This window comes from Drosophila serrata, unplaced genomic scaffold (genome assembly GCF_035046125.1).
Source record: "Drosophila serrata isolate PLE 108 unplaced genomic scaffold, ASM3504612v1 contig_293, whole genome shotgun sequence".
Classification (NCBI taxonomy): Eukaryota; Metazoa; Arthropoda; class Insecta; order Diptera; family Drosophilidae; genus Drosophila; species Drosophila serrata.
The window spans coordinates 522,129-544,348 of record NW_028257191.1 but is presented as its reverse complement, the minus strand read 5'-3'; the positions used below and the strand labels follow the sequence as shown (position 1 = coordinate 544,348).

The 22,220-nt window shown below is 39.2% G+C and overlaps 1 long non-coding RNA gene and 2 pseudogenes across 2 annotated transcripts in view; 1 reads left to right on the top strand and 2 right to left on the bottom strand.

The window, feature by feature from the left end:
* The window catches only part of LOC110187613 (uncharacterized), a 157,340-nt gene that overhangs the window by 13,418 nt on the left and 121,702 nt on the right, over positions 1-22,220 (top strand). The gene's annotated exons all lie outside the window — the stretch shown is intronic.
* Positions 10,749-11,018, bottom strand: LOC110179918 (dynein light chain 1, cytoplasmic pseudogene; annotated as a pseudogene).
* Positions 19,763-20,032, bottom strand: LOC110179919 (dynein light chain 1, cytoplasmic pseudogene; annotated as a pseudogene).

Genomic DNA, 22,220 nt, shown 5'->3' with positions numbered 1-22,220 from the left:
GGTTTCGTTAACCGTAGCTTTCAACAAAGGTGATAATGTGTATGCCTCGTATATGGACGTAAGTGCCATTGTCCACAGTTAAGTGAGTCAGGTGGTCGCTTACGACGATAATGTCTTCATCTACTTAAGTAATGGCATGCAAATCGCTGTGTTGGATGTCGCAGTGCGCTATGACTCCAGTGTGGAGCTCCTGGTCACATAACCTTCTTACCGCTAGAAACGCTACGGCAAACGATATTGACTTTAGCAAGAGCTATTGCTAGTAATAAATTTTGCAGCTCCATTGCAATCATTCTATTTCGAGACATTTATATGTCCCGAGTCAATTTTGGATTCTTTAGCCGACCTCAGAAATTGTACCTTATTGTTAGTATTTATTTGCATGTCACGCAGGTGAGCGACATCTACGCTCAAAAGTTTCTGCATCAGAAACGAAGCCATCAACTTCTCGTGGCAAATCGTACCCACCAATCCACGCTTAACCAAGCGAAATAATGATACCTCTCCACATTTGATAAAAAAGTACAGGCTATTGATATTAGACCTTCTATATCTAACGACGCCAATTATTTTGCTTTACTGGCAGAACCGGACCACGAAAATTCTCCCAGACAAACTTGAAAGAACCCAACACCGGAAGGACACACCGACAATTGAAAAACCTCCACAAATTTTTGATTCAAATGTATGCGACATAAACGGACTAATGCAATACCTTAATCTACATATTGAGCCCACTGAATTTAGAACTTTATACAAAGAGATGGCCCTGTACGCATAATGGTAAAGAAATTTGAAAAGCACGGGGAATTAGTGAAAATATTAAAGGCTGGTAAAGTAAACTACCATACATTTCAGTTTAAGCAAGAAAGGGCATTTAGGGTCGTAGTAAAAAAAATCCATCACTCAACTCAAATTGAAATAATCAAGCGCGCAATAGTATTGCAGGGTCAAATAGATCTACAACATAAAACATGTGAACAAAGCTATGGATAACTTTGTATAATGTGAATCCTATAATTTTTGATTAAATTACTTCAACAGCCAATTTTTCTTATGTGGTTTATGTTAAGTCCACCAACTTCAAAGCTGTTTTGTCCGTTGAATTCCGGAATGGCATTCGAAATCTTATTTATATATGCCCTCTGGGCAATGGTTTCATCGGCCATCGTGGTTAGTTTTTCTTCTATAACGCTAACGTTTGAATCTGAGTCAGTTAAGTCCTGATCTGATATTTCAGATTGAACAAGGACGGCGGGGATGTAAGGTAATTTATATCTTTTTCCTCTATTTCTGGACCTGTAGAATCAAAGTCATCAGTCTCTGTTGGATCTGTTTCCTCTCTAGGTTCTACGCTAAATGGAGCATTTAATATACTCGGTAGAGAAATATTTAAGTTGTATCTTTGTTTTATTGAAATTAAGTTAGATCGTAATTTGATCAAGAACTTACATACTCGAGATCAATGGGCTTTGCTTGTCTCTCTGGTCATTAGTGTACGGGCTGTGTTGAAGCGGTCTACTATTATTTCAGTATGTTTTGCTAAAGTGATTTTCTGTACTGGCCTGTTTCTTGCTAATAACCTATAAGATTTGTCAAACTCACTTTTTGAGTTATTTAACTCCTTGTATAACTCTCCTTTCCATTATTTAATTGAATATGAATTATACATTAAAATTATTATATTAGAAAAAAAAAGAAAAAAGAGAGAGAGTTTGCCGTAGGCAATATCCACTTCAACACGGATTATTCTTGGTATTGTAGAGTTCCCCAACTCCCAACCCCAACAGGCCCTTAAGTATCTTCTAGCCGGCTGGCCGTAGATTTCCCAATGATGAATTAGGAAGATTATGGTGAGAGGGTGACTGCCCTCTTTTTACCCGCTGGCCTAGGGACTCAGACAGGTAATGAATAATAAAGTTTAACGACAATTAGTCGGAGTCAAGTTTATGAGCAGTGGCTCTTTATTCAATGAATGTCAAATCAGAACTGAACTTAAGAACTAACAAAAGCGGGACTCATAGCGGCCACTCCAATGGGCAGTGCTTGCCGGCTATGCACGAGCTTCCGGCCAGACGCTGGGTCAGCAATTTGGCCGGAGCGAGCTTTCGGACGATCGGTCATTGCCGTCGCCCGGTTAACTTAGTTAACTACTCCCCCCTCAAGATTAAGGCCGCCCTCGGCCGACCCTATTTGGGCAATCACCTCCTTTAATTGGGCCGTGGATCTCCTGGCCTGGGTGACTCGCCGATAAGTAAGGCCGATACAAATCAAAGCGCAGCAAACTGCTCCCGCGACTAGCACTATCTGGTGCGAGCGGTAGTTGTTGACATCGTCCCCGAATCTCTTGATATGCTCCAGGTTACGTTCACTCAAGCGGTGAAGGTTCGGGAGGCTAAGTATATTGTGCTCCAGAGAAATGTTCAGGGAAGACGAGCTGGCTTCTCCTGGTGCCCTCTTCTGGGCCATATCATGATTGATATATCGGGTTTCATTAACCGTGGCACTGTCGATTAAGGTGATAAGGTGTGTTCCTTGCAAGTGGACGTAAGTGCCATTGTCCACATTGTCCTGGGCGCAAGATCTTTTCAGCGCCAGTTGGCAATATGTGGCCCCTGATGACACGGAGCAGTTTTTTACCGTGTGGATTTCTCCGTCGCAATCCGCTATGACCTTGTCCTCCAGTCTGAGCATTGTGTCGTGATGTGACACGGGAAAAATTGTAATTTTAACGCAGGCTGACTTAATTTTAGGAAACTTGATAATGAAATGAATAATGTTAATGGATTGTAAAACTTTAACGGACGAAACGGACAATATATCTTTGATGGGGGTATCTGTGGGCTCCTATATCCACATACTTTCCAGGTCTGCATGATCTAGAATGCTAGGGCTAACTATATTGATTTTGGCGAGCGCTATTGTAAGCAATAAATTTTGCAGCTCCATTGTAATCATCCTATTCCGAGACAATAACATCTCGTATAGGTGTCCCGAATCAATTTGGGATTCTTTAGCCGACCTCAGAATTTGATTGTCAGTGATGGTAATGTTATTTATTTGTTCCTGTACTCTACTGTTAATATTGATCTGTCTATTGTTTGCATTAATGAGTTGGAATTCTGTTAGTCTGATTTTTTCAAAATCCTCCGCGTCTGGCGTTCCCGCCACTACCTTTAACGCCGCTCCCAAGAAGTCTGTGGTGGATGCTCAGTGACTCGAGCAGGTCACGCAGGTGAGCGACATCTACGCTCAAAAGTTTCTGCATGTGCGACTGGGGAAACATGTGAATCATGTCATTAGTCTCTTCCACCACGCGCCTGTATTCTGAGAGATTTGCCGTGTGTTTCACAAATGCAAATTCTTCCCATATTAATATTCGACCATCAATGATGGGAATGTAATTGGCCTGCGAGTAGTCCGTGACGTGTGCCGATGTTAGGGTCAAAAGGAATAACAGAGGTATAGGAGTGAACCTGTAATTTTCGGATTTATTGTAGTGTTTTGCAAAATTCAAGAAGCCCACCACCAAACATATAAAAATAAAGCACAGAAAGAGCACAGAGGTATAGGAGTGAACCTGTAATTTTCGGATTTATTGTAGTGTTTTGCAAAATTCAAGAAGCCCACCACCAAACATATAAAAATAAAGCACAGAAAAGCTTAAGTAAAAATAATGATAATGACAAATAAAAAATAAAAATAAAAAACCTTATGCCAAGTGGCTAGGAATAAAAAATATGAAAAAAGGTGGTAAAAAATTATCAGACGAATCAAGTCAACATGACCACGCTTCGTCTACCTAAGGTTGTCCTTGTGGACCACCCTCCCCTTAATGAGGACTGTGGTCCCCATGTCCGCTTCCACAACTTTCTCTTCACACAATGGAGAGAGTTTGTTGCCTAGTCGCCTGTTGGATTTTACTAGGACTTTTTCGCCAACTTCGAACACCCTGTTTTGTCGGGAAGCATTTTCCCTATTCTTGAGCTTATCTTGGGCGACCCTAATCCTATCCTGAACCTCATACAGTGGTTCTTCTGACTGTGTTTGAATCACGTCAGCTGGCCTCTTGTCGATGACCGAATGGATAGATTTATTGTACCTGGCTGTGGCCAGTAAGATTAGCTCGACGGTGTCACTGATGCCTTTATCAATCTTAAGGCATCTGGCGAGCTTCACCAGAGTGCTGTGGAAGCGCTCCACTTGTCCGTTTGAGACACTGTGGAGGGGCGGTGTGTTTGAAACGCTAACGCCGAAATGGTTTTCCAGCATGGTCAAAATGGTGTGCGAGTTTAACGATGGTTCGTTGTCGCAATATATGACCTTGGCTTTAGGGAAAACATTCATCAGGAGTAGTAATGCCGGTTTCAGATCCTCTATGGTTCTAGAGGGAATTGGTTGGACCATGGCAAAATTCGAGAATTTGTCAATGCTCGTAAGGAAATATTTTTTGTCCGTGGAGAAAATGTCTATGTGTAGCATTTCTCCTACATGAGATGGGAGTGGTGTCTCGCCAAGCTCATGCTTTTTGGGGTGTCTGTCATATTTCGCCTTAGCGCATGTCCTACAATTAGCGACGATTTCGCTCGCTAGTTTGGCCATTTTTGGGAAGTAGTATTCTGAAAGTACCTGCTTCACGTTTTCCTGGGCCGATCTGTGAGCCGTGTTGTGCTCAACAGGGAGGACTTCTCGCCTCTCAGCGACTGCAAAAATATCCTTCACGCGTTTTTTGCAGTGCCAAAACTTGGTGGCCGGGAATTGCCGAACCAATTCGTCCTGTATCATTGCTAGCGAATGCAAATCGCAATGAATGGCGTTTACGCCTTTAGGAACAATAATATCCGCGAGCTCTTCGAGCAATGACTCTTTGCAAGTGAAGTCGATGCTATGTCGTCTCTTGTTTCCAAAGAGTACGGAAAGCGTGCCTCCTCCACAGTTATCTGGTTTTGAAAGCAATTCAGGGGCTTATCCGTAGTTTTAATTGTGTGGGTGAGCGACAGCTCACTGTGAATTGTGGCTGCGCTGGAAAAAGCTTCTTCCTCTCCCAGAACGTTAAGTTGCTGTCTTGAGAGGGCATCCGCAACGAGGTTTTCTTTGCCGGGCTTGTAAAACATTTTGGCGCCGGACTCGTCGATGCGGGCTTTCCATCGTTTGATTTTCGCATTCGGATTGGATTCCGATACTGCGAATGTCAACGGTTGGTGATCAGTATAGATATTTATATCTCTTTCTGCATATAAATAATGGCGTAATTTGGCCAGTGCCCAAACTATGGCTAACAGCTCACGCTCGTTAGTAGCGTAGTTAACTGTTATACTATAATCGCCAATTGTCATTCATAAACTCCAAGTTATAATATAAATTCCAAGTTTGATTTATAATTTGGTTTTATTTATTAGGAGCAGCTGAGGTGCCGCTCCAACAATCAAAATGATTGTTCTTTTACAATATTTCTTAAGTCTAAGTAAGGCTAAGTCTCGTAGCTGCGCTGCTCGCAGGCGGCGGCAGAGAGACGGTTATATATATTCTTAAATACATAAACACATAGCTATGCTCGCTTAAAACTGAGCGCGGAGATATATGCACATACATACATGTGGTCCGCTCGTGTTGCATTTATGCTGACACTTGCACTATTTGTGTGCGGGGCAATGTATAAGTGGGCAGTTCATATTTCGTCCACTTGAGGTTCATGACTTATGTAAACACTGCAACAAAGTGTTACAGTGTGTACCCGATAAGTACTCTTGGTACAGTGGGTATTCAATATATGCGCATACTACATCTCCCTCCTTTATTTTATAATTAGGTATATTTATGCATATATATTTTCTTGTTTTTTTTTTTTTTTTTTTTGGTATATATGATACTTATGCTATGTATGTTATTTATAATTATAGAATTAATTGTTATTTATTTTATTTATTCATGTATGGTATTTATGTTATTCTATTTATGCTATGTATGGCCATACGTGAAATATAGAAAGAACCAAATTAATTATGAAATAAAAGGTTTTAATCTATCCTTGTGTACTACTTGTTTTTTATTTTTAATGTTTGTTATAGTTATGTTATCTCTATCTCCTATTTCTTCTACCTTATAAGGACCTGTATATTTAAAGTCCAGCTTATGGCCAGTTTCATTTTTTAATAAAACCTGATCGCCTATTTTTAATTCAAAGTCTAAGCTATTTTTATCGTATCTATCTTTTTGTTTTTGTTTATTAACATCTAGCATTATTCTAGCTCTCTTATATGCCTGTTCTAATCTAAATTTTGATTCCTTAGCATAGTCTTCTATATTATAAAGGGGTTCTATTCTATCTATGCTATTGAAATGTTTTGGCAAATTTGAAGTTTTACCAAAAACTAGCTCATATGGACAATAATCATGTGCCATAGAGGGGGTTGTGTTAAAACAATAATCGAAGTATTGTAGCCATACATCCCAATCTGTTTTGTCGACTGAGATGTATGAACGAATGAACTCATTAAGTGTTCTGTGGCTTCGCTCCACGGTTCCTACTGTCTGGTGATGGTGTGCAGTTGAAGTAATGTTTTTAATATGTAAGTATTTACATAGATCTTCAATAATTGAATTTTAATATTCCGTTCCCATGTCCGTAATGAACGTCTTCATTGGACCGTGTGTCTCTGGACCTTGGCCAAGGTTTTTGTAATGCCTGTGTGACCACCTTGTATTGGATCATCATGGAATGTAGACAGTATTGCTTCTTTTTCTTTATTATTTTTTATTACGGTCACCGGGTTGAGTAGCGCTACTCTTAATAATTTCAATATTTTATTGCCCATTATTTTAAAATTATCAATTGAAACTAGTTCAAAGATATTTTCCCACGGTGCCACTTTGAGTTGGCTGATTTTGTTAATACCGGCCTGCTTTTCAAGCCTTTGGAAGAATTGACCTAAGTCAAAGGTTCCATTAGTATACAAATCGCTAACATCATAACTTGCTGTAATTTTCTTTCCGTGTTTGAATAAACACATTTTATTATTTACATGCAAGGTCACTACTTTACGTACTTCATCATTATTAATGACTTCATATACGTTGGGCTTTGAAGCTTTTTCTTCAGATTGCCTAGGCAATTCTGTTTCTTTGTCTCCTGCTCAGGATTACTGTCTACTTTGATTTCTTGTAGTGACTTTTTTTATATTTCCAGTAATGTTTTGTAACTCCTTGATGGTTATTCTTGATAATGCATCAGCTACGTAGTTATCTTTACCCTTCAGGTATTCTACCGTAAAATCGAATTCCTCTAATTCAAGCCTCATACGTGTTAATTTAGAGCTAGGATTTACCATTGAGAACAAATATGTTAGTGGTCTATGGTCTGTTTTAACCGTAAAATGGTTACCATAAATATATGGTCGAAAATGTGTTATAGCCCAATGAATAGCAGCTAATTCTTGCTCAGTAGTACTTTTGTTACTTTCTCCTTTAGTAAAGGATCGTGATGCATATGCAATTGGAAGTTGGATATCATTATGGTTTTGAGTTAAAACCGCTCCACACGCTTGCTTACTTGCATCGGTTATTATGCAGAATTCTTTAGAAAAATCTGGATATTGTAACAGTGTTGGATTTATAAGTGCCGTTTTAAGATGATCGAAGGCATTCTGGCATTCAGATGTCCATTCGAATTTTACATCTTTTTTACATAACCTGGTTATGTGACGAGAATAGTCGGCAAATTTTTTTATAAAGCGCCTATAGTAATTGCAAAAAGCAACGAATCGTCTAGCGCTGTCCGCATCATGTGGGACTGGGTAGTTCTTTATAACGTCGTATTTTTTATCGTCTGGCAAGGTTCCTTTATCTGTGCATTTATGTCCCAAAAATGTGACTTCATGCATGAAAAATGAACATTTTTCAGGATGTAACTTTAGGTTATGTTGCCTACATTTCTCAAAGACATCAGTAAGGTTCTTGAGCATATGTTTTTCGGAACATCCTATGACTATTAAGTCATCCATATAAAGAAATGCTTGCGAAGGCTCTAATCCAGAGAAAGCGATAGTCATCATTCTCTGAAATGAATTTGGGGCTATTTTCAAGCCAAATGGTAATCGCGTAAAGCGATACGAGCCATTGCTCGTTGAAAAAGACGTTATATCCCTGGCACTTTTTTCAAGTTCAATTTGGTGAAAGCCAGACATTAAGTCTAGGCATGAAAAATATTTTGCTCTACCTAGTTGATCTAGAATATCATCAATTCTAGGTAGTGGGAATTTATCGGACAATAGCTTTTTATTAATTTGACGATAGTCGATTACTAATCGGCATTTTTTCTTGTCAGAGTCCGGGAGGGACTTCTTCGGAACTAATAAAAGGGGGCTATTATAAGCTGAAGTTGATGGTTCGACTATTTTGTCATCTATCAATTTTTGCACTTGGGATTGAATTTCTTGTACTTGGCTGTGAGGACTTCTATAGTTCTTAATGTATACAGGCTCATCATCCTTCACTCTAAGCTTTTGCTTGTAAAAATTATTTGTTGTTATCGATTCGGTTTCCAGTCCGAATATGTCTGTATATCTGGTGCATAACTCTTTTAATTCATTTTGAACAAGGTCGGAAAGTTTTTAATTAGCTTTTTCATAACGAAGTCATCTCTTCCTTCGTTAGTTTCTTTTATTATATCATAATTATTTATATTTAATTTTATTTAAATTTACAATCTTATTGGAATTTGTTGTATTTATAATTGTTGTAATTTATAATACAATCTTATTGGAATTTGTTGTATTTATAATACGGACATAAGTATTTTTGTGATTGGATATCGTATTTGCGATATAAATTCCTTCATCAATTTCTTGATTTAATATCAGTATTTGATTTTTTATTGAGGGAATTTGTATTTCACGGACAACTTCGGAACGAGCTGGGAGTACTGTGGCATTATTTTCACAGGTATGAAGTATTTGTAATTTAATGGGATAATTTAAGTTGTTTGGGCGAAGAATTAGTGAGTCGCCACTCTGTGTGAAATCTAATTGGCAATTATATTGTTTTATGAAATCTATTCCTAGTATGCCATCACTAGGTATTGGGAAATTTTGCTCGACTAAATAGAAGTCGTGCGGAATTATATATTTACCTGTAGTGAGTTCTATACAGGCTAAACCTTTTGAAGAGATTGTGCCTTCACCAATTCCCGATATTTGGGTATGAATTTTATCATTTACATTTTCAAATATATCTACATTTTCTTTTAATATAGATATATCTGCACCAGTGTCAAGCAACAGTGTATAAGGTTTACCTGTTCTTTCATTGTTCATTTTTACAAAGATGCTGAGATTAAGGTTGATGGTTTTTACTGAGCCATTTTTGGGCTCTAAATAGCTGAAGGGTTCTGCTGGTTTCCCGAGTTACCTTGGGTTACTCGGACATTATTCTGATTATTGCTTGCCCCGCGGTTGTTTCCGCCACGGTTATTTCCACCGCGGTTATTACCTCTATAATAATTATTGTTTTGATTATTATAATTCCGGTTGTAACCGTTATTTTGGTTATAGCCATTGCTTCGGTAGTTACCTCGGCTATTACCCCTACCGCGATAATTGTATCTGTAATTGTTGCCGCGATAGTTGTTTCCTCGGTGGGCGTACAATATTGAATTGGCATTACCTGTCATTTCAGTACTACATTGTATGTACTTAGTGACGGCCTCATTCATGTTTGTGAAATTTCCTGCTTCTAATATTGTTTTGAGTCTGCCATGCTCACAATTTTTAACCATTGTGGTGATGGCTTCCTTCGTGCTGAATTTGTCAGCGTGTTCGGCCGAAAGGTCTTCGTCAATATATGAAGCTTCGAGGAGCTTTCGTAGGTTGTCTATTTCTGTTGTAAATTTTTCGGCTGTTTTGCCTTTCTGGACTGTTTTTGCCATTTTTGCTTTCAACACGTCAGATGATTCGCCGACTATAGTGTATTGCAGTTTCTTTATTATTGCCTCTATTGTTGTCTCATTCTGTACTCTGTATTGCGTTGATCCTACAATTTTGGATTTAATCACTTCTACAGATAAATTTTCGAAAGTGCCTTTCGTAAGGTTAACCAACTTCAAAGCTGTTACAAATCTCTGAAGATGTATCCTTTGCCCATTGAATTCTGGGATGGCATTGGATATCTCCTTAATATATGCCCTTTGGGCAATGGTTTCGTCAGCCATTGTGGTCGGTTTTACTTCTACAATGCTGTCGTTATTATCCGTGTCCGTGAGGTCCTGATCTGATAATTCAGATTGAATGAGGACTGCAGGAATAGTGAGGTTGTTTATATCTTTTTCCTCTATTTCGGGGTCTGTAGAGACGGGGTTATCTATCTCAGCCGGCTCAAGGGCTGGCGAATCTGATAATTCTGACTCTGTCTCTATTGTCAAAGGGGTGTTTAGTATAGTTGGCACTGAAATGGCCAAGTTATACCTTTGTTTAACGAATATTAAGTTCTCTCGCAATCTGTTCAAGAACTTTGATACTCGAGACCAATGGGCTTTGTCTAGCCTGTCTCTCTGGTCATGTATCAGTATACGCGCAGTGTTAAAGCGGTTTACTAATATTTCAGCATGTTTGTTCACAGTATTTTGCTGTGCTTGCCGAGTTCTTGATAATGACTTATAGGATTTGTCAAAATCAATTTTTATATAATTTAATTCCTTGTATAATTCGTCCCATTCCATTATTTAATGGAATTATTTTGTGAACGACTTTCTATTTCTAACCTCTCTTAAACAATAGAATGGCTAGCTTGTCCAAAGTGAAATATATAAAATGGTTTGGCTCATGGGATACATAAGATCCGAATTCACTGCCGACAATGCAATGCCATTTAGGTTTGAATTGTATATCGAACTGATTTTTAATGTGTTCGGCAATCTTATATTCGATGCTATTCTCGTTAAGAGCCTGTCTTGCGCAATCAATGGCAATTTTCTGCATCTCCTCACTCATGTCGGTACTCCTAATGTCAGCTTTATTACTAGACATTGTGCTGATTTTTTTTTAATTATTTATTATTTTAAATCATTCGTATTTTATTTCAAGGAATGTATTTCTTATATATATTTTTTTTTTATTTTTAGTTCTTAATACATTTTACATAGTCATACATATTTGTATTGTAGTTGGGGTATTATTATTTTTTTTTTTTAAACATCTTATTGTATTTATTGTTAGTGCTTTCTTATATTTTATCCAGGTCGTTAGCCTGGCTTTTATTTATAGCTTTCTTTGATATGCACCTATTGTGGAACATATAAGCTTTATACAAAATAAATGCGCACATAATAAAAACAATAATTGACAATAAAATGTTTGTTAAATTGGAATCAATATTTTGTGTCTCAACCTTATTAATTACATTTGCAGTGGAATCCACATGTTTTAAATCCACTAGACCCATTTTGAATATTTTATCTATTTGTATTTTTCCAATTTCTCTTTTATTTTCATTTGAGTCATATTTTGAATGTTATATAATTTTTCTGGGAAGTAATAGTCAGAATCATTTATTTGATCTGTTTTACTTATGCTATTACTTCTCATTAAAAAGGAAATTAAAAAAAAACTTAGTTTTTCTCTAACATCTTTTTCCTACCTATTATTTGTACAGCTATACGGGCCATACTTTCTAATTGGGCAGAAAAGGTTCCGCTCAATTTTACAAATTATATTATATTATATAAAAAAAAATATGCATCGCAGTGCAATCAAAAAAATTATGCAACGCAGTGCATTGGTAAAAATATATGCGCTTCCTTTTTTTTTTTTTTTTGGTCTGAGCCGCTTCTGACCACGTCAGCTGGTCGTCGCCGGTTTGGCTACGCTGACGTTCCCTCGATGGCGCAGGTGGCGGTCGTGCCTCCCACGCTTTATGTCTGCTGCTGCTGTCCTGGGCCTATGGGCTCAGGCGGTACCGGTGCTGGCTTCGCACAGGCAACTTTTCCCACGGAGGTGTAAGGGGCGGATTGCCTCTCGCACTAATCGTCTTTCCTTGTGCATGTATATTTGCAATGCACACTGTTCAGCGGTCCAGGGCAGTCGGCAGGGCACGTCTTTTTGAGTTCCGGTAATGGCTTGGGCGATGGAGGTTTTGTTATTATTTTTTCATTAACTTTTTTTATTGGCACTGCTTTCACTCTACTCACTCAGACTCATTTTAAGTGCGCTATTCTCCTTTTTGTTGTATTTTTGTTTGACTGCAATCTTCGGAAATGTCACGGTCGCCATGTTATACTATAATTCCAAGTTTGATTTATAATTTGGTTTTATTTATTAGGAGCAGCTGAGGTGCCGCTCCAACAATCAAAATGATTCTGTTCTTTTACAATATTTCTTAAGTCTAAGTAAGGCTAAGTCTCGTAGCTGCGCTGCTCGCAGGCGGCGGCAGAGAGACGGTTATATATATTCTGAAATACATAAATACATAGCTATGCTCGCTTAAGGCTGAGCGCGGAGATATATGCACATACATACATGTGGTCCGCTCGTGTTGCATTTATGCTGACACTTGCACTATTTGTGTGCGGGCCAATGTATAAGTGGGCAGTTCATATTTCGTCCACTTGAGGTTCATGACTTATGTAAACACTGCAACAAAGTGTTACAGTGTGTACCCGATAAGTACTCTTGGTACAGTGGGTATTCAATATATGTGCATACTACATAACCTCTCGGTCCTTTAGGGTCCTAGATATCATGGTAATGGGTCGTCCCTCTTGGGATAGTACCGCGCCAATGTCAAATGCCGGGGCATCCGTCGTTAGATCGAACGCCTTCTTGTAGTCGGGATAGCTGAGAATGACATCCTCTGAAGCCAGAATGTTACGCAACTTATGGAAAGCAAGCCGTTGCTGCTCGCTAAATTGCACCTGGATATTTTTGGATCTGTGCCTACTGACACTTCCATGCTCCCCTTTAAGAATTTCCGATATAGGCCTAGCTATTGATGCAAAATCTTTGATGAAGCATCGGTAATAACTGGCCAGGCCAAGGAACGATCTCACCTCGAAAACATTTTTGGGTTCGGGGAATTCCTGTATGGCCTTGGTTTTTTCTGGGTCAGTTGTGGCACCTTTATTAGTGACAATAAATCCCAAAAAACTAATGCTCTTTTTAAAGAAACGCGATTTTTGTGCTGACACCCTCATGTTGGCGTCGTGCAGGCTCTTAAGAACCCAATCCACATGCCGTATGTGGGCGTTTTCGTCTTCTGAGAAAACGATGACATCATCAACATAGACATAGCAAAATTTGGTAGCTACCACCGACGTGTTGTAAGGCAGGGCCTCGTTGGGGTTCGCAAAGGCTTTCTTTCGTTCGCCAAGCATTTCGGTAAAGGCCTCTCTAACTAGAGGCGGCGCGTCCGAGCAATCAATGTTGGTAAAATTGACGTCGGGGCACGATTGGAATTCTAACTTCTCTACTTCGGAGCCCCATTTGAGGTGGCCGGAAGCTAGACAAAGCGATGCCCCTGCCTGTTTTAACAGGTCAAGACCAATTATGGCATCAAAGGAGGACAAATCTGGTAAAATGAAGAACGTGGCCTTCAAGTTAAATAGGGAAACGTAGCACTTTTTGGTGATATTGGTGACGCCATGGATCGAATGTATCGTGAATGGCGATTCTACCGGGCGGAAGCCTTTCAATCCCTCGTATGGACGGATGAAATTTTTTGCCGCGCCCGTATCTATTAAAAGTCTCATATCTACCCCCGCTACTCTTCGTCTGATGACGGGTAGCAGGGATTTTCCCCTAAAAAATTAATTGCGTCCGAATCGTATTGATGGACAGCATCGTCACTTATTTCTTGTGCCGCGCTTGAAGCTGCGGCGGTGTAACCTTCGGGTTCATTTGGGTCCTGAGTAATGTGGTTTACCCTTTGCCTTTTGTGCGGGCCGGATCGGTCGGATCCGGCCGGCTACCTATTCTGGTAGGCCGGAGCTTGAGATCGCTTGAGCATCCTAGACATTGAAGGGTCAACATCCATGTCACGTTTTTGCCCGCACTCACTTGGGAGTGCCCTTGATAGGACGTTTGTTGGCGATCTTGCGCCTTTGGAACTTGCTTCTTGTCCCTATCCTCCAGGCTCTTTGCGAACGATGCAGCGAAGGTGTACCTCTCGTGGTTTGATTCCACTTCTTGAGCCAATGCCAACGCAGTTGGCATGTCCTTCGGCTTAGCCGAGAAAAGAACATTGGATAGGCTGCGCTTGGGGCCCGAAATAAAAATGCGGAGCGCATCATCCCGGAATTTTTCGCACAAAATTCTTGCCGCCGATGCTTTGTACTACATGGTTGCCTTATTAGTAAGCAAGGTGAATTTTTTTCAACCTCGTCTAAGTATTGCAGGAGCGTGAGGCTTCCCTGTCTGAGGGTACCCATCTCCTGCTCGATGACGTGAATCTGTCGCTTGTCACTATATGTAAAATCGAGGCAGTCTATAATCGCATCAAAATTCAATATTGTGCCGAACGAGGATAGCACTGCATCCGCAGGGCCCCTAATCTTACTCCTTATTATGACTACCGCCTGATAATGGCGTCAGCTATTAACATAATTCCTAAAAATGTAATATGCGGCTACTGCCGCTTGCCGCCAAGAGACGTATGTTTCTTGTGCCTCCGTAAGTTCAGGCAGGCATTTAACGGCATCTAAAGGCTCGTTGCATTGAACATTGCCTTTGATGTCAATGGGCTCATAAACCTTGATTTTTGGAGCCCCTGCTTGTGTGGGTGCGACTTGCACCGCGGCCTGAATTATAGTTTTAAGCTGCTCCGGGTCCATAATTCCTACTGTGGGGTTAGTACGCGGGGACCATTCACTATCAGACTCTGAGTCACTAGCGTATGGTTTGTTTTCTCTGTACTGCTGGAATGGCGAGCTCATATGTGGCCAAGCTAAATCGCACTGGTAAAGAAATGCTTGTTAAGCTATTCTGCCCATGAAGACAGTTGGCATGGCAAAGGGTGTGCGGGGACGGAGCCGCCGCTTTAGCAACAAAGTATCTGAGCTCGTCGAATCGAGCCGGTGCCCTGTCAAGCAGCGATAGGGTCAGGGGTATGCGGGGACTGAGCCTGCGCTATGGGAAACAAAGAAATGAAGAACAACAATTTGCCACACAAATGCATATGCAGCAGTATCGGGTTCCCAGCAGTGGAGTGGGGGCAATAAAAAAATTTACTGCGAGGCAAATACTAAGAATTAAGGGTCTAAGCAAAAAGACACAACGAATGATATAAATGAATTCACATTTTATGAATATTCAAACGGCAGAATTAAACGCCGATACTTAGTGAAAAATAATTTTATATAAATTCACGACTAATTTGTTCGTCAGCGGCGGCCTAGCGCTCAGGCCGAGATATCTAATATTCTGTAATGTACACACTCCTTGAGCGTTGTCCACCTCAATACCTCTGTCTACGCTTTGACCGGCAGGCTCAGGGAAAATGGGCGTGGTTTTTGTATTAGGATGTACAAGAGTATACAGAACTAAATTATGTAGACAGAGATGACATAAAGCGGCAAATGGGATAACACATTGGTTAAGAAAGCAGACAGAAAAACATACCTATTGAAGATGAGGTCCAGATGTTATTGGCCTCAGTCTTTACCCACCCTACCTGTGAAGTCCCATCGGGCTTCACCCAAATACAACAGTTGCTTTACATTTTCTCAGGTCCCCCCAAAAAATCATTTTAATCCATTTCTTTCTCTATATAATCTGCGATAATATGATTCATTTTTCTAAATCTAACCTTAAACTAGAGAAAGAATTGAATTTTGAAAGTCTGCTTATTCTCTAATTTTGTTTTGTTTTTTTAAACTTTCGATACGAAAAACTAATTACTTAAGAAGGCAAAGATTGGGGAGTTTAAACTACATTTGTTTGCCTTTTACAACGTTAAATCAAATTTTTCATGGATTAAGCAATATTTTCACTTATAATATCTTTAAAACGAATAGTATTCTTTTTAGTAATGGACTTTGTGGCCTATCTGGTAAAGATATATATTCCCGTAGTTGTTTTTGACGGCTATGCCGTACTTACGCAGTAGCCTTCGATGTCAGCCGGCCTGATGACGATGAGGTGTTGCTGTAGATAAATTTATTTTCAGAAAATGTTGTATATATATTATTTAAGATTCGCCGCCCAAAATAAGCTAAATTAGGAACGTATATAATTATAAGTAAAGTTGCTTAAGATATGAGAATTAAATCTATTCCATTGATACTAAACGGTTGGTTGCTCCATGATCCATGGAGATCACGCCCAATAAGTGAGTGCGACACAGAAGGCGGGATCAGACGATGCTAAAGAGATGACACGTTTTCTTTCAGTAAGAGTGGCTCCTCGATCGCAGCAATAAACGCAGAAGGGGACACTAATTCACGGGGCTTGGTGATCGCTTTTGATTCGCAACAAAAATGGAACGTCGGGCTTCCTGATACACGCGGTGTATGCCTTGGTTGTGATCGAACTATTGCTATTCTGTTCTAGCAGCACCGACCCATGTGGCAGGGTTGGCGGCCAAAAATAATGTCCAGCCTTGACTGTGCACCCAATAGGAAATGCACTCTTCAACTTTCCGGCGAGCAGCATGCATTTTTTATTACACTTCCGATTAATCGCGCTTGAAAGCTTACCAGCAGTAGGGAATATATAAAAAGATAAAGCGTTTGGTAGTAGTTACTGCAAATAGTTCGGGGTCTATCTTTACGATGCCAGCGGATTTAAAATTTAGTTGTGCCAAAAGTTGACTGCACTCGATCGCCTCCAGACAAGAAATAGACCGGAAACTCTCAGAGTGACCATAGTTTTCCTAAACTCATTTCGCCGAATCGGTATATATCGCGAAGAGGCCAGAAATTAGCGAGAATTTACTGTGAATGGATTTTCGTTAAACTGGTTCGATATCAAATGAATCGAGGGTGCTCGCATTTAGAACTGCCAACTCGGGCCTGACTCCCACAATTCGTACTTATTTTTGGCAATAAAATAAAATGCAAACAATACACAGACAGCATAAAAAAATATTATTATCGCACATATAATTCACCATTTAAATTGTCAATCAAATAATGAGTTAATCAATCTTTATTTAATATAAAGTTAACACGAAAATATTAAAGTGGAGCTGCAGAAATTATTCTGGCAGCGATTTATTTAATTTAATTTGAAGCTTCTCTAATGCAGATATAGGGAAGCATATAGTTGGAGGTGCTCACTTACATGTTTCCCCTATTCGTTACAGTGGGTACTTTTCAATGTTGGGCTCCAATTAATTAAATGTTGTTCGACGGACAAGATGATGACTTGCCGTCGCCAATTTTTACTCCGCCACGGATTGTTCCTTGAAGCTGGAGATATAAGGTTGGGGCAACAGGCCCTTTGATTTCCTCTGGCCGGCTGGCCGTAGAATATCCAGTTAAGTAGATTAGGTTGGAGGTATGACTGTCCCTCTTTATCTGCTGCCCTAGAGGCTCAGTCAGATTTACAATGATAAATGTTTTACGACGGATCGTCGGAGTTTCTTGCATGAGCGATGACTCTTTATTTGTCAAATATCAAATCAGAACTGAACTTAAGAACTAACAAAAGTGAGACTCATAGCGGCAACTCCAATGGGCAGTGCTTGCCGGCTATGCACGAGCTTCCGGCCATAAGCTGGGTCAGCAATTTGGCCGGAGCGAGCTTTCGGACGATCGGTCATTGCCGTCGCCCGGTTAACTTAGTTAACTTATATACTTATGTATATAGGCTATGCCCTCTTAAGTGGGAGCGCGAGGGATATGCACATGTAGTCTGTTCGTGTTACAATTATGCCGACGTTAGCACTTTCTTTGTGCGGGCTAAGCCATAGCGATCGATTCATATTTTGGCCATTCAGGGTTTATGACTGGGACTTTGACTTATGTAAACACTGCAACAAAGTGTTACAGTGCGTATCCTTTAAGTACACTCGGTACAGTGGGTCTTCAATATGAATGCATACTACACCATGCTGAATTGCATATTTACGATATGGAAATCATGTGGAATTATGTACTTAGAAGTTTGAATTTCAATAGAAGTTAAACCTTTTGATTTGGTTATCTCCTGACTTATACCCTGTATGTTTATAATGTGCTTATCTTGAATACTTTGAAAATTTCCGGAATTTTCCTTAATTATGGATATTTCCGCGCCTGTATCCAGTAGAAAAACTAATTCTTTTCCTGTAGCTACGTTTATGAATGTGACAAATGTATTCTGACTGAGATTTAAAGTGTGAACTTTAATGTTATTTACTGTCGAGTATCTAAAGGTGTTTGCGAGCTTGAACTTTAATGTTATTTACTGTCGAGTATCTAAAGGTGTTTGCGAGTTTTCCGAATTTGTTTGGGTTACTCTAACATTATTGTTGTGGTTGTTGTTGTTACCACCATTGCTGTTTCTTCCACCGCCACGGTTGTTTCTGTAATAATTATTATTTTGGTTATTGTTATTTCTGTTATAACCATTTTGATTATGTCCATTATTTTGATAATATCTGGTATTGTTATAATTACCACGATTATTACCTCTACCGCGATAATTGTTGTTATAATTTTTACCGCGATAGTTATTTCCTCGTTGTGTATACAATATGGAATTGGCGCTGCCTGTCATTTCAGTACTGCATTGTATGTACTTAGTGACGGCTTCATTCATATTTGAGAAATTGCCTGCTTTCAATATTGTTTTAAGGCGGCCATGCTCACAATTTTTAACCATTGTGGTGATGGCTTCCTTTGTGCTGAATTTGTTAGCATGTTCGGCCGATAGGCCTTCATCGATATACGAAGCTTCTAGGAGCTTACGTAGGTTGTCAATTTCCGTCGTGAATTTTTCTGCACCTTTTTGGCTTGTTTTTGCCATTTTGGCTTTAACTACGTCGGATGTTTCTCCGACTATAGTATCTTGGAGTATTAATGGATTCTATTGTGGTTTCATTTTGGACTCTGTATAGTGTTTATCCAACTATTTTGGATTTTATAACTTATACAGCCAAATTTTCGAAAGTTCCTTTCGTAAGGTTAACCAACTTCAAAGCTGTTACAAATCTCTGAAGGTGAATCCTTTGCCCGTCGAATTCCGGGATGGCATTCGATATCTCCTTAATATATGCCCTTTGGGCAATGGTTTCGTCAGCCATTGTGGTAGGTTTTAGCTCTACAATGCTGTCGTAGGTATCAGAGTCTGTTAAGTCCTGATCTGACAATTCAGATTGAATTAGGACTGCGGGAATAGTGAGGTTATTGATATCTTTTTCCTCTATTTCCTCATCATCTATCTCAGCCTGTTCAAGTGCAGGTGGATCTCATGATTCTGACTCGTTACCTGTCTCGATTGTCAGAGGGGTGTTTAGTATAGTTGGCACTGAAATGGCCAAATTATACCTTTGTTTAACGAATATTAAGTTCTCTCGCAATCTGTTCAAGAACTTTGATACTCGAGACCAATGGGCTTTGTCTAGCCGGTCTCTCTGGTCATGTATTAGTATACGCGCAGTGTTAAAGCGGTCTACTAATATTTCAGCATGTTTGTTCACAGTATTTTGCTGTGCTTGCCGAGTTCTTGATAATGACTTATAGGATTTGTCAAAATCAATTTTTATATTATTTAATTCCTTATATAATTCGTCCCATTCCATTATTTAATGGAATTATTTTGTGAACGAAGCTCGAATCATAACTAACTTTCTATTTCTAACCTCTCTTAAACAGTAGAATGGCTAGCTAGTCCAAATAGAAATAGATAAAATGGTTTGGTTCATGAGATACATAAGATCCGAATTCACTGCCGACAATGCAATGCCATTTAGGTTTGAATTGTATATCGAACTGATTTTTAATGTATTCGGCAATCTCATGTTCGATGCTATTCTCGTTAAGAGCCTGTGTTGCGCATTCAATGGCAATTTTCTGCATCTCCTCGCTCATGTCGGTACTCCTAATGTCAGCTTTATTACTAGACATTGTGCTAATTTTTTTTGTAATTATTTATTATTTTAAATCATTATTATTTTATTTCATGTAATGCATTTCTTATATTTTTTTTTATTTTTAGTTCTTAATATATTTTACATAGTCATACATATTTTTTGTTTTTTGTTTGTTTTTATTTTATATATATTTTTTTTTTTTGATATTAATTCAAAAACATTTTATTTCAAATATTGTCAGCACTTATTATATTCATTAGCCATTAGTCATTAGCCTGGCTTTTATTTATAGCTTTCTTTGATATGCACCTATTGTGGAACATATAAGCTTTATACAAAATAAATGCGCACATAATAAAAACAATAATTGACAATAAAATGTTTGTTAAATTGGAATCAATATTTTGTGTCTCAACCTTATTAATTACATTTGCAGTGGAATCCACATGCTTTAAATCCACTAGACCCATTTTGAATATTTTATCTATTTGTATTTTTCCAATTTCTCTTTAATTTTCATTTGAGTCATATTTTGAATGTTATATAATTTTTTTGGGAAGTAATAGTCAGAATCATTTATTTGATCTGTTTTACTTATGCTATTACTTCTCATTAAAAAGGAAATTAAAAAAAAACTTAGTTTTTCTCTAACATCTTTTTCCTACCTATTATTTGTACAGCTATACGGGCCATACGACTAATTGGGCAGAAAAGGTTCCGTTCAATTTTACAAATTATATTATATTATATAAAAAAAATATGCATCGCAGTGCAATCAAAAAAATTATGCAACGCAGTGCATTGGTAAAAAAAATTTTCAGCTCGGTTGGTTTCGTTTCTTCCCTCTACATCAGCTGGTCGTCGCCGGTTTGGCTACGCTGACGTTCCCTCGGTGGCGCAGGAGGTGTGGTTTTCCCGCACTCTAATTGCTGCTGCTGCTGTCCGCGGCCTTTTGGGCTCAGGCGTTACCGGTGCCGGTCCTCGCACAGGTGTGGTTGCAGTGGGGGCTGTCCAGTGGTCCAGGGCAATCCTTCGGGCATGTCTTTTCAAGTTTTGGTAATGGCTTGGGTGTTGTAGGTTTTGCTATTATTTTTTCATTAATTTTTCTTGAGTGAGTGGCAGCAATTTTTGGGTGTTTATTCTTGTTGCTTATTATTTGTTCATTCAGAAAATCCAATTCTTTCTGAAGTTTTTGGGACGTAGCCCACGCGGGAGGTGGATTATTCACATAGAGTAGCCACTTCAGGTGTGCTATTCTTTTTTTTTATTTTTTTCGCAACTCCTCCGCGATTACCCATTACTTTCACTCTACTCACTCAGACTCTCATTTTAAGTGCGCTATTCTTTTTTTTGCATTTTTGATTGACTCCAGTCCATCACACTCCACTCTCTCAAATTTATTTTTTCCCTTTGATTTCTTCCTCAACGATGGGTGTCTGCTGGTACAGTTTGGCCGCAGTGAACAGTCGTTTCTCCAGAAGATAATATTTTAACCATGTCACGGTCGCCATGTTATAATATAATCGCCATGTCATAATATAAAACTCCAGGGGTTTGATTGTAGTTGAGTTTTTATTTTGAAGGAGCAGCTGAGGTGCCGCTCCAACGATCAAAATGTATCTGTTCTTTTACAATATTTCTTAAGTCTAAGTAAGGCTAAGTCTCGTAGCTGCGCTGCTCGCAGGCGGCGGCAGAGAGACGGTTATATATATTCTGAAATACATAAATACATAGCTATGCTCGCTTAAGGCTGAGCGCGGAGATATATGCACATACATACATGTGGTCCGCTCGTGTTGCATTTATGCTGACACTTGCACTATTTGTGTGCGGGCCAATGTATAAGTGGGCAGATCATATTTCGTCCACTTGAGGTTCATGAGTTATGTAAACACTGCAACAAAGTGTTACAGTGTGTACCCGATAAGTACTCTTGGTACAGTGGGTATTCAATATATGTGCATACTACAACAGTGAGGACTTCTCGCCTCTCAGCGACTGCAAAAATATCCGTCACGCGGTTTTTGCAGTGCCAAAACTTGATGGCCGGGAATTGCCGAACCAATTCGTCCTGTATCATTCCTAGCGTATGCAAATCGCAATGAATGGCGTTTACGCCTTTAGGAACGATAATATCCGCGAGCTCTTCGAGCAATGACTCTTTGCAAGTGAATTTGATGCTATGTCATCTTTAGTTTCCAAAGGGTACGAAGCTGCGTTTT